Source organism: Phycodurus eques, chromosome 8, assembly GCF_024500275.1.
Source record: "Phycodurus eques isolate BA_2022a chromosome 8, UOR_Pequ_1.1, whole genome shotgun sequence".
In the NCBI taxonomy this organism is placed as follows: domain Eukaryota; kingdom Metazoa; phylum Chordata; class Actinopteri; order Syngnathiformes; family Syngnathidae; genus Phycodurus; species Phycodurus eques.
The window spans coordinates 23,636,994-23,648,298 of NC_084532.1; the positions used below are offsets into that span (position 1 = coordinate 23,636,994).

At 41.5% G+C, this 11,305-nt stretch overlaps 1 protein-coding gene across 1 annotated transcript in view; it reads right to left on the minus strand.

Annotated features, from left to right (window-relative positions):
- The window catches only part of tle2b (TLE family member 2, transcriptional corepressor b), an 85,063-nt gene that overhangs the window by 55,714 nt on the left and 18,044 nt on the right, over positions 1-11,305 (minus strand).

Sequence of the window (11,305 nt, forward strand, 5' to 3'; positions counted from 1 at the left end):
TGGTGTTTCCCAGTTTTTACTACAGTAATATAGAAAATATTGCCACTGCCATTTGCAGTTCAACCTTTTCATATGATTATCGACAAAATTTTCATGAGTCTGGAAGCGCCTGCTAACGATCATTACAGTGTTGCACGGTGATTGCAACAGAAAATGGGTCTACAGTGCTCCTGCGGACTGTACACGTGTCAATACCAGTAAAGATAATGGGGTTTGTGTGTGTTTGACTAAATACCTACCGCCCCCATCTCTCGTGCATGTTCTCGCTCACTAAATGTATGCTTCCCTCGCCTGTGTGGATGTGAACATAATGTGCCGTGATGGGGCCGATAGAGAGATGACGGCACGCAGCCAGCATGGATCGTTCACCGTGACAAAGTCAAGCCTCCCTCCGCTGCTGGATGAACAATGTCTGACTGATGAGCGCGACACATGACTCTCTCCAGTTCCTCCTCGCCGCAGCCACCCTCTCCTCTTTATTCCCATCCTGCTACTCAAGTCAGGTCTTTTCTCTTCACGCCAATCTATAGCCCTTCATTCTCGTCAAGCAGTAAAAGGTTTTCAGTCCGTTTCATTTGCATAACCCTCGAGAAATAATAAATGATCAGCTGGAAAGTGTCAAGCTGAAAATGTGAAAAGTAGTATAATACATAATACAGTTGTACCTGAAAAATTCAGTCTTGCCAGTGACACTGAAGCCAGTTTCGCTTAGTAACATGAATTTGGTGAGGCATGTCAGATCATGTCGACAAAGAAGTGTCACGAACGCACGCTCAAAAGGCCATTTTGGTTTTAAGTGGCCATTTTAGGGTCATTTCCATGGCCTCATTCATTGACCGCATCAACACCAACTTTTGTCTATCTACAGTACATCTGTGGCAGATAGACTTGCCATTACTCTTTGCTTTTATCACGAGCTACATATGAAATTTTGAACAGAGTTAAGTATTTTTTAAACACTAATATAGAGATGATGATTATGCACAATTCAAAATAGCAGTGAGTGTTAGCAAAAAAACCTTTAGCCTTCTGGTAGGAAGCATACAAAATGTCAACAAAAGCCTACTAGAACATCTAAACTTTACATGAGAGTAATCAGAGGCACTTTAAATGGTGGCAGATGTCCGCTGACTGCCATCTAACAGGAGTTTAACTGGGATTGGTTAATTCTGAACACAGCCACATCCCAGTTATAAGAGGGTGTGTAAACTTGTGCAACCACATTATTTCAGTTGTTTACTTTTAGTTCGCCTGCTCATTATTTTTTCCATTTGAGTTGTGCAGGTCCTAGGTCACAATAGTGAAGAATGTTTGAAAATAATTTCCCAAGGTCTCATTTTGTTATATCACAAAAACCTGGCATTTGAAACAGGGGTGTGTAGACTTATTATATTTTACTTTCCCGTGTGCCAGTTAAGCATGAGGGGAGCTAGAACCCATTCGTAGTTACACTTTGTCCAACATTTATTTGTCCTATATGGTTGCAATTGTAGAAGATAATGGGCGAAAGTGGCTGTCAAACACAACTAAATCCGGTCTAAACATGAGCTAGTTGAGATTTGTGCTGCTCTTCTTTTTCCCATCTCCATTGCCCTGCGTTGTCCCTCTTGCCAACTATCCTTTCATTTCTTTTTTATATAATCGCTCTCCTTTTCCATATACAGCTCTTGGTCTTTTAGTCCCGGCATTTTTTGTCCTCTCAGTCAATCTTCCATTTCTTTCTCTAGCTTTGAATGTGTTCCCTCTTATCCTTGTCGAGCGTTGTTGCGTACTTACCGGTGCTCTCTCTCTCTCTCTCACACAAACACAAACACACACACACACACACACAAACCCATGCAAACCATCTCGGAATCTCTTTCACGTATGGTAACACACACCGCGCACATCACACCTGACAACTCAAAGCTATTAAAGCTCTCCCCTAGTCGCGTCAACATAAAAGGCATGTGACGTCTCGCTTTGTACGGTCTCTCTCACCATCTTTCATCAGCCTCTCTTTCACCTTGCCATCGTTACCGCCACCTCTCTCTTTAACTCAATTCCTGTCTGTCTATGCTTATTAATTCTCTCTCAATCTACTCCGGCGGCCTCTTCACTGCTGTTATTACGCAGCGCTCAACTCTCACTCAGGCATGCTTCTATTTAAAAAAAAAAAAAAAACAGGGTCAAGCTCAGTCGAAGTAGGGTACTTTTGAGAGTAGCAAAATACATATTTTTAGCATGAGTTACCCTCAAGCAAGATGCATTTTAGGTGACTAAAAACAAACATTTTGGTACATTCAAGCACTGCGGCCAAGCATTGACCGTGCAATAATTTATTTCATTATCGATTGGTTGCTGGGCTGGTGGGTGGGTTGGTTGGTCGGTGGGTTGGTTGGTTGGCTGGCTGATTGGTCCGGTTGGGTGGGTGGGTTGGTTGTTTGGTTGGTTGGTGGGTTAGTTGGTTTGGTTGGTTACCAGGATTACGCAAAAATGACAAACTAACCCATTTTCACAAGGTGGCACATGGGCCAAGGATGTACCAATTAAGTAATAATGTTGGTGCTTATCTGTATAAAGGTGCAGATTAACACATATTTTCACATTTTGCTGTCATAGTCCACTGATATCAGGAAAAGTAGGGGCAATGATGAACCAGATCCATGGGTCTGGGGTGAGTCAGGTAGTCTGGCTTCCTCCCAAATTCCAAAAACATATGCATGTCAGGTTCACTGAAGACTCTAAATTGTCAATAGGTGGGAATGTGAGTGTGACTGCTTGTTTGTCTATATGTGCCATGTGATTGACTGAAATTCATACTGTATATTTCTCCATATTCCAATACCTACTAGCTTTGGCATGTATTTTACAGCCTTCAAATGCATTTTCAAGTGGGCAGAGAAAGTCTCGTGCATTTGAACTCGGCATCTTGAGGAAGACCCCTCAACTTCCTACTGTGTACAACCAGCGTGCAACAATATATAAAGGAATGTACAGTAGTGTTGGTATAAGGGCAATGCTAATGCTGCAGTGTTTGAATTCTGGCTGCAACATTCAAGAAGCCTTGACAGACGTGCACATGTGAGAGCCCAATGACTGAAAAAGAAGGATGTTCAGCTCACTTCTGTTCCCTTGAGACTGTTTAATTAAAAATTGTATTCATGGCAGTGCATTCCACAGCCAGTGGCAGAGAAGTTACTGTGATGTGCTCGTGAAAATTAATTCAAGGCAAACTTAAGTAACAAATAGTTTTATCCTGAAATATGTACTGAAAGGGTATAAGAGTAAATTAATACATTTGCTAATTACCATGAGCATTTGAGTACACTATCATGAATTGCAAAGTGTTTGGATGGTTAAAGGTACTCAATACCCTGAATTACATTTTCATTGAAATTGCAAGTGATGGTAAATTAACTGAATCCAGTATTTACTGTAAAGAACCAAACATGACCATGTATTGAAGTCACTAATTTCCAAAAAGCACCTAGCAGTGCTGTGTTAGTGCGCCAGTAAGTGGGTAGGAGGGGGTTCTGTAATACTAATTATACTGAAGCTGAAATCACAGTGCCACACTATATTTCTTTGTCTTTTTTAAAAGGTTTATCCTCGCTTAACTGCCACCACCATCCCCCAGCACGTCCCATTATATAATCCCTGTGGTGAGTCGCTGCACTCTGCACTGCATAAGAGCACTACTATGTATGTGTGTGTAACAGACGGTCAATAAACCAAACGGCTGACATCGTTAAGCAGGAATGACAAACACTGGCCACCCACAGATCACACAAAAAGGCGTGCCCGTGTGTGTGTTCGTTCCTCCTGATTATCAGTGTTGCAACAAAAGCTCAAAATGCCATCCACATCACAGAATACTTTTTGTATAACATTATTGAGCGCTATTTTTCCTATTAAAAAGACATTACGACCATTTTTGTTGGGTTTTTTGGGAGGCTGGAATGGATTAATGGCATTCCTTTTTAATTCAGTCGGGAACGATGATTGGAGATACATGTGTTTTGACTAACACAGAATACGTCCAACTCGTATCTTAAGGCACCACTACACATGAAGAGTTTGCAGCATACTTTTCCAGGTCCAAACAGCTACTGTGGCAACCTCTTAAGGCTGCCGCACACCGTGCAACGCGGCCGAACCAGAGTGAACTGTCGCGCAGTGTGCGGGGTTTGGCGACCGAAAACCGGTGGGCTACTGATAGGCCACTGGTTTTGCCGTGATTAAAAATTTGAATCGCCGATGCGCGCCTTCGCAACGTCACAGATTACAAACAATCAAAACGCAAATTAGCTGTCACTCACGCTAAAAATATATTTCCGGGTTTTGAGCGAGCAAGAGTACAGAATGACTGCCAAGCCATATAAAGAGAGTATACAAAGATTCAAATTAGGAGAGCCCGTGCGGAAAAAAATAAAACAAAAATCAATAATATTGTGAATTTAAAATGGATTTTTCGAGGGCCCCTATCAGTCATGGAACCTTAGTAGCTATCAGCACTTTTCTCCCCTTATTGTGCCTCTGAAGACAGGATTGTGATTACATTTTGTGGAAGCTAAACCCTTTGGTCAGTTCATTAGACCTTCATTCTTCTTTAACCGAAATGCATTGTTTTTCTGATTATTACCAATGTTTATATAATTTATCTTACTGTTGTAATCTCAAGCGAACTTTTGCTCATTTGTCCCCATCCAGCAGTTAAACACCCTCAGGACATTGAGGAAACATTTTTTTTTTTTTAATCACTCACTTTCCTACATTCTGCAGGGAAAGCCAGCACTTTAAAAGGAGTTTAAAGTGTTAAGGTGGTTAATCTAAAGGGGACGTTGATGTGTGTGTATACCACAAACCTCTCGTGCTTGTGGCTTTAAACACGTCTGGATTCATAAAACAATGTGTGGGAGTGCTGTTTACACACGTGGGAATGCGACTTCAACCATATGTGTGTTTGTGTGTGGGCAAGCATGTTTGTAAAAAGCCTTCACAAAGGCATTGTTCTTTGGTGTCTCTTGGGTGAGACTGTTTCACTCATCAACCCGCCCATTCACCCACACACCCATACACCCACACAGTCACTGACAGCATGTTAAATCATTTATTAGAGGGTTTTTCTAAACCACATCAGTGGTCAGGTTAGCAAGCTCCGAGTGAGGACTCCATCAGCACCTCTTGCAGACAGTTTCATCAGAGCCAGCCTCAAGACAACCACCACACGGAGGTAAGCGTGAATTTTAAGGGAGATCTCAGTCCGTTTTTTTTTTTTTTTTTTTTTTAAATCCTTTTTCCCCGCCTTGTTTTGAGACTCCTTAGACTGCTTTAAGGCTCTTAAAAATCAATCCCTCCCCTGCATCTGGCCCTCTTAAATCCTGAGAACCCAGAGTCCCAGTCTTGGAAGGCAACAGCAATCCTTCCCCACAATTCTCATCCCAACTGTTAGGAAGCATTTTTACAATATCCTCCCTCATCTCCTTTGCATCGTCGTATTTTTGTCTTTGTTTAAAGGGGAAGAATTATTTTGGGGTATATTTGCTCAAAGGTAACCTATTTAGTTATAAAAAACAATCGCCTAAGATGTTTTATAAAATGTATGTTTGTTTGTTTGTTTGAGAGCAACTTTGTGTCAATAGTTTTTGGCAGAAGAATTGTCTTTTACAATGGGGAGGTATTCTAGCAAGAATCCATTCCATCCAATAAATCCCCTAATACATGTTATTTGACAGTGACAAATTATGCAATGTGGTGTTTGGTATGTGTGGGACCTTTTTCATAAACAGCGCATTTGGTCACGATCGGCGCTTGAGGTGCAGAGTTATGAGAGTTTCATGTTTGATGGCACGCCATCCAACTATGCCGCCAAAGCTCTGCCTACATCCAAAAATAAAAGCTCACAACCTTTGCCACAAACGCCACGCATCTGACGGCTATACCGGTTTTGAATCTGGTAGCAATGAGGTGAATACCGTTGGATGAGTTTGTTCTGGTACAACCTTTGGAAAGGACCCAAAAATTGGCAACTTCATACCAAAAAAAAAGCAAACTTACTATGCATTTCAGAGCACACTTACTGTAGTGATTTTCATATGTCCCGTCATGATGGACATATGCCAAATTTCGTGTCAATCCGATGCACTAGTTGAGGGTTGCACCAGATATACTCATGTTCGCGAAACTTGGTGAATTTCTGAGTATTTTAAAGCCCCTAAACAAGTGCTTTAGTAATAAGAAACAGCAACTACTAGCTTTGTAGTCTTAAAGATACTTTTCACAGAAGTCATTCAGCCATTTAAAAAAAAAAAGAAAAAGGACATAGCAGGACAAACAGGTACGAAAACAAAAAACTAAAGATTTTCTCAAACATTTGTAGGGGAGTGGTGGCGCATGGGTCATAAAACAAAAAGAGTTGATGCAAACCTGGATGAAGGATTTTATTTACACACTTTGGGTCTGACTGAACAACATAAAAGTCATGTTTTATTTGATTTAACTGGTCCCGAGTGCCCATCAGGCGTAATATTGCATTTAAAACTTGAAAAAACAGTTGTCATGCTGAAATGACCCAAATGGGAGGAAATGCAGAGTTGAAAGTTTTGTCATCGGTGACTTGCTCCAAGTCCTCCTTTGATCATTCGGAAGCTCCAAAACTGCATTGTTGAATACACGATATGTCGTGCAAATTTTTCTTTCTGGCATTTAATGTATATGCAGGGAGAAAATGTGTGTCCTTCTCATCGCCTCTCATTTTGCATCTGTTTGGGTAAGCAATTAAGTTTGTGGCCGCTTTGGCCTGCGCAAACCTTTAGTAAATCAGGCTCTTTGAGTCAAATTCTCAGTATCCATGTACCAGAAAGTAGACTTGTAATCATCAAATATTGGTAAAAAAAAATAAAAATAAAACAAATACCACACTGTTCATCTGTTTTCCACTTTAGTTCACAGTTAGGCCTTGATGGAGGTCTGCGTTAATGGTGGCCTTCAACTTTTGGACAGTACTGAATGTCTCTTTAAAAACGGAATCAAATCAGGTGTGTTAGATTACTTTCAACTGTGGTGGACAGACAATGGTGAACATGCATTTGTGAAACCTTGGCCTTGGATTGCTGTGGTCACCAAAACAATGTCTCAAAACAAAGATAATTTTAGCGCACATCAACGTGTATAATAGGGCTAAATATGACGCACTACTTTGTGTAGAAATAAGTTAAGATGAAAGAGTGCATAGAAGACTAAGTAGGTCGGTATTGATGTTAGCTAATTTAACATAGCCAACCACTGCTCGTTAGAACATATCGTAAGGCCCCCACAAGCGCTCAAGGATAGACACAGCTGCAACAAAATAATACATAATAAGCACATTCATGCATGTGTTGCTACAGCTATAACTGACCACCAGGCACTCAAGACTAGAGTGTGCAGACCGATTAAAGGTTAGCCAGTTAACAGCCAGGCGCTTAGATGAGCTTACAACAGCCAACTCTACACTCTCATTAGCCAACTCCCACGTCACTCACCCGGCCCCACCATTTACAGTCTCACACACTCAAAGTCACAGATATTATAGTTAGGGGTGTCATGATTGGTCCGATGTCAGCAAAAAAATAAGGATCGGATCGAACTGGATGTAAAATCTCAAATTTACCACTCTTAGAAAAGCAGTCCATTCCATGCTCCGCTCCAGCACTTCTATTCACCAGCGCCCGGACGGGCATGCAGGGCCCACGTAATCACAAGGTTGCTAAGGCACAAGGTTGCTAAGGCGCTAAACGTAGTAGCAAGGAATAAGAGTAACCGTTGCTTGCTTAAAGCAAGCTTTATCCTCACAAGTGTCGCGGGCATGCTGGAGCCTATACCAGCTACCTTCGAGCGAGAGGCGGGGTACACCCCGAACTGGTCGCCAGCAAATCGCAGGGCACATATAAACAAACAACCATTTCTGCACACATTCACACCTACGGGCAATTTAGAGTCTTCAATCAACCTACCACGCATGTTTTTGGGATGTGGGAGAAAACCCACGCAGGCACGGGAACAACATGCAAACTCCACACAGGCGGGGCCGGGATTTGAACCCCGGTCCTCAGAACTGTGAAGCAGATGTGCTAACCAGTGGACTACCGTGCCGCCTCCGTTGAAGTTTACTGTAAAAATAAACAGACATGAAACAAGAATTTCACCTATTGAACGTTCAAATACATCACAGACTTAGTTTCTTTCTTCGTTTTTGTTCTCCAAAATTGCTAGCACACAATAAATGAAAAACACCATTGACAAGCTCACGAAAATTTGCTTAGAAGTCGCAGCACTATATCTCTCAAAATGAATATCGGTACACAAACGCTGTATAAGCACATATAAACAGGCAATATAACAATACTCTCTGGCATATATCCGTCAAACAGTTATATTAACAATATTCGATTGTGACTTCTACTTTCTTTGTTACTGCAAGCGTGTATCTGATTGTATGTACCACACTGCCACTCAGAGGTCAAGATGTCCACAGCAGTTACTTTATGTAACCCATTGGTTAATAATAAATGGGTGAGTTTTTCTTACACCGACTGTTGCTGATTATTATTCTCGGTTTGAGTAATATCACTTGAACAAGCCTTTTCTAACATTCCATACTTCAAAATATTTAAATGCAAAAATTATGATAATTGCTGAAATCGGATCGGACCGATATTGATATCAGTCAAAACTCAAGACTGCAATATCGGTATCGGATCGGAAGTGAAAAACTTGGATCGGGACATCCCTAATTATAGTACACGTGCACATTTTCTTTCTTAATAATGCTAAATATTTTTTTATCTGGTTACTCGATTAATCGATGGGCTAATCTGCAGAAAAATCTATTCTAAAAATATTCGATAGCTGCAGCCCTAGGACAAAGACTCCACACACCGCTCTCAAGAGAAAAGTTCACAGATGCTAAGGGTAAGAAGATGAAAGGCGTCCTGGCGCGTCCACCACCTCTTTTCTGCTCTCGCCAAGAAAGCCCCTGTGCCCTCACTATTTTTTTTATTCCCAGCTGTCATGCTCTAGCCTTTTATTGTCTCATACACCGCCGTCACCACTCTCTTATCTTTTCCACCTTTATTCCGCCTCTGCCTCAGCTCCTTCATCCCTTTGCTTTATGCCCATTTTGATCAAGCCGGAGAGGAAAAAAAACTGCTGAAATGTTAAACACAGCGTTTCATTCTGTATCTGACAGAAGAGCGGTGCGTGGAGGAGGAGGCTGAGAGAAATGCGATAATACATGCAACACAAGCAGAGATTACTTAACCTGACCTGGTCAAGTAGTAGGGGATTACTAGTACTACAAGTCTAACCTCACATACTGTATAATGTATTTCAGGCTGAGACATAAACTATTAGTAAGCATTCAGTTTATTTGTCACATATTAAAATTAAAAGCGATTAAATCTATTAGACCGTTCCAGCACCAGTCCGCCGGCGTTCCACGAGCCCACTAGCGGCTAATGACAAAGTCGTCCAACTCTCCGTAGACTCACTCGAGCCCGTAAAAACTATCGTGTCCATTTTTATTTATTGACTAATAAGTCAGTATAGTAATTATCATGTCAGGCCTATCCTACGCTCACTTTTAAGCATAATCAAAGCTATAATAGCAGCGAGATAATGAGTATTAACGGAGTCAGACATTTTTGAGGACGTAGTGACCAGTGACGAGTTGGTGATGACGTAATTACGTACGGGATCGTGAGTAGCTTCAATGGAGATGAAAATGTCTGCTGTAAAATTCGCACGGCACTTGTCTGTTTCAGAAACGAAACATTTATTTTTGGAGGTATTTTCATACTGTAAGAGTTACAGTATAAATGGGGATTTCAGGAAAAGGGGCACAGAGGTCTAAAGTTTCACTCTTCTTCCACCCTGTTGCACTGAAAGCAATGATGCAGTGTGACAAGTATTTTAGAAAAGTGCTCACAGTTGTGACACTATCCCTTCTTTGCGCTGTTCCGTGTCAAAGACCTTTGTTCCAAATAAAAGCTTTGTTCGGTACACACACAGACACAAAAAATAACTTCATAAAAGCAGGATATGTTTGGCACAGCAGCTCATTAGCAGCAATCGGTTTATTTTTTAAATTTCACATTTTTGCTTTCATGGAGTCGCATCACATCGGACTATATAAGTAAATAAAACTGTCTTTTCATCACATCTTATTTACATGTGGGGTGCACGAATCATAAGTGCAGTGTCGTTTATCATATTTGGCTTTTTGAAGACCTTGACAGCCTTTCTCACTTGCAGACATTTGCCATTGAGGAAAATGCACACCTCGCAGGAGTTTATCTTTCCCTGCGGCGACAGTTTATTTTAGAGCTGTTTGCAAGACTACAAATCAGTACGAGAACGAAGAATGCACAAGTGAAAAAAATATTAGAAGAATTTAGCATTTCCCATCAAAGATAAAGACATCACCCATGCCATTTAAGAAGTAAAAGTTAGTGATGTGCAAACACAACGGCTGATGTTCACATCGGCAACGATAAAAATGCCTGATGTCATCCTGCTTGTCGCGCCTCGGCCTGGTATTTAGAGATCCTAAAACTGATGAATAGTAATGGTGGTGAGCAGAGCAGGACAAAAAAAACATAACCTAACCACACACATGCACACACACAACCCGGATGGAAATGGGACTCAGTGTGGATGACAGGCCTAACAAGCTAAATATAGCCTTCTGGGTTATCTCCTCCGTGGGCACAGCCAGTCCGTTGTTGCTTCACATTATTTACGTGTCTGTGCCTGGACTCTCACACATACACACGCACACACACGCATTACCGTCTCTAGCTTTCTCCATTTCTTCCCACCACAACATTGTCATCTCTTTTTTCCTTTTCATTCATTTTCACTTTTCTCTCCCTCATCCACCCATACCTCTCTCCCACCCTCATCAGTCCCTGCTATTCTTTTTTATCCATCGATCCACAACTCATGTTTTTCTTCTCCAGTCTGACACTCTGAGCGATTTTTCTCTCTTTCTTTGCCTTTGACGGTCAATGTCCCTCCACTGCCTCATCCTCCTCACGCTGACTGAACCCTGCCTGAGAAGCATGGCGCCATGTTAGCTGTCCAATGCACAACGGTGAACAGCCTGACGTGTCTGTCATGCTGACCTGCATAGACGGGTACTTCACATGTAGTAGTGTCGTATAGATGAGGCAGAGTTTGGATTATATCAAGTGGTTATCACATGACACGTATATCGTGCACAAATGTTCCCGTGCTACACACAACCCTAATGAAGACAATCCATTTAGCCATTAATTTTTTA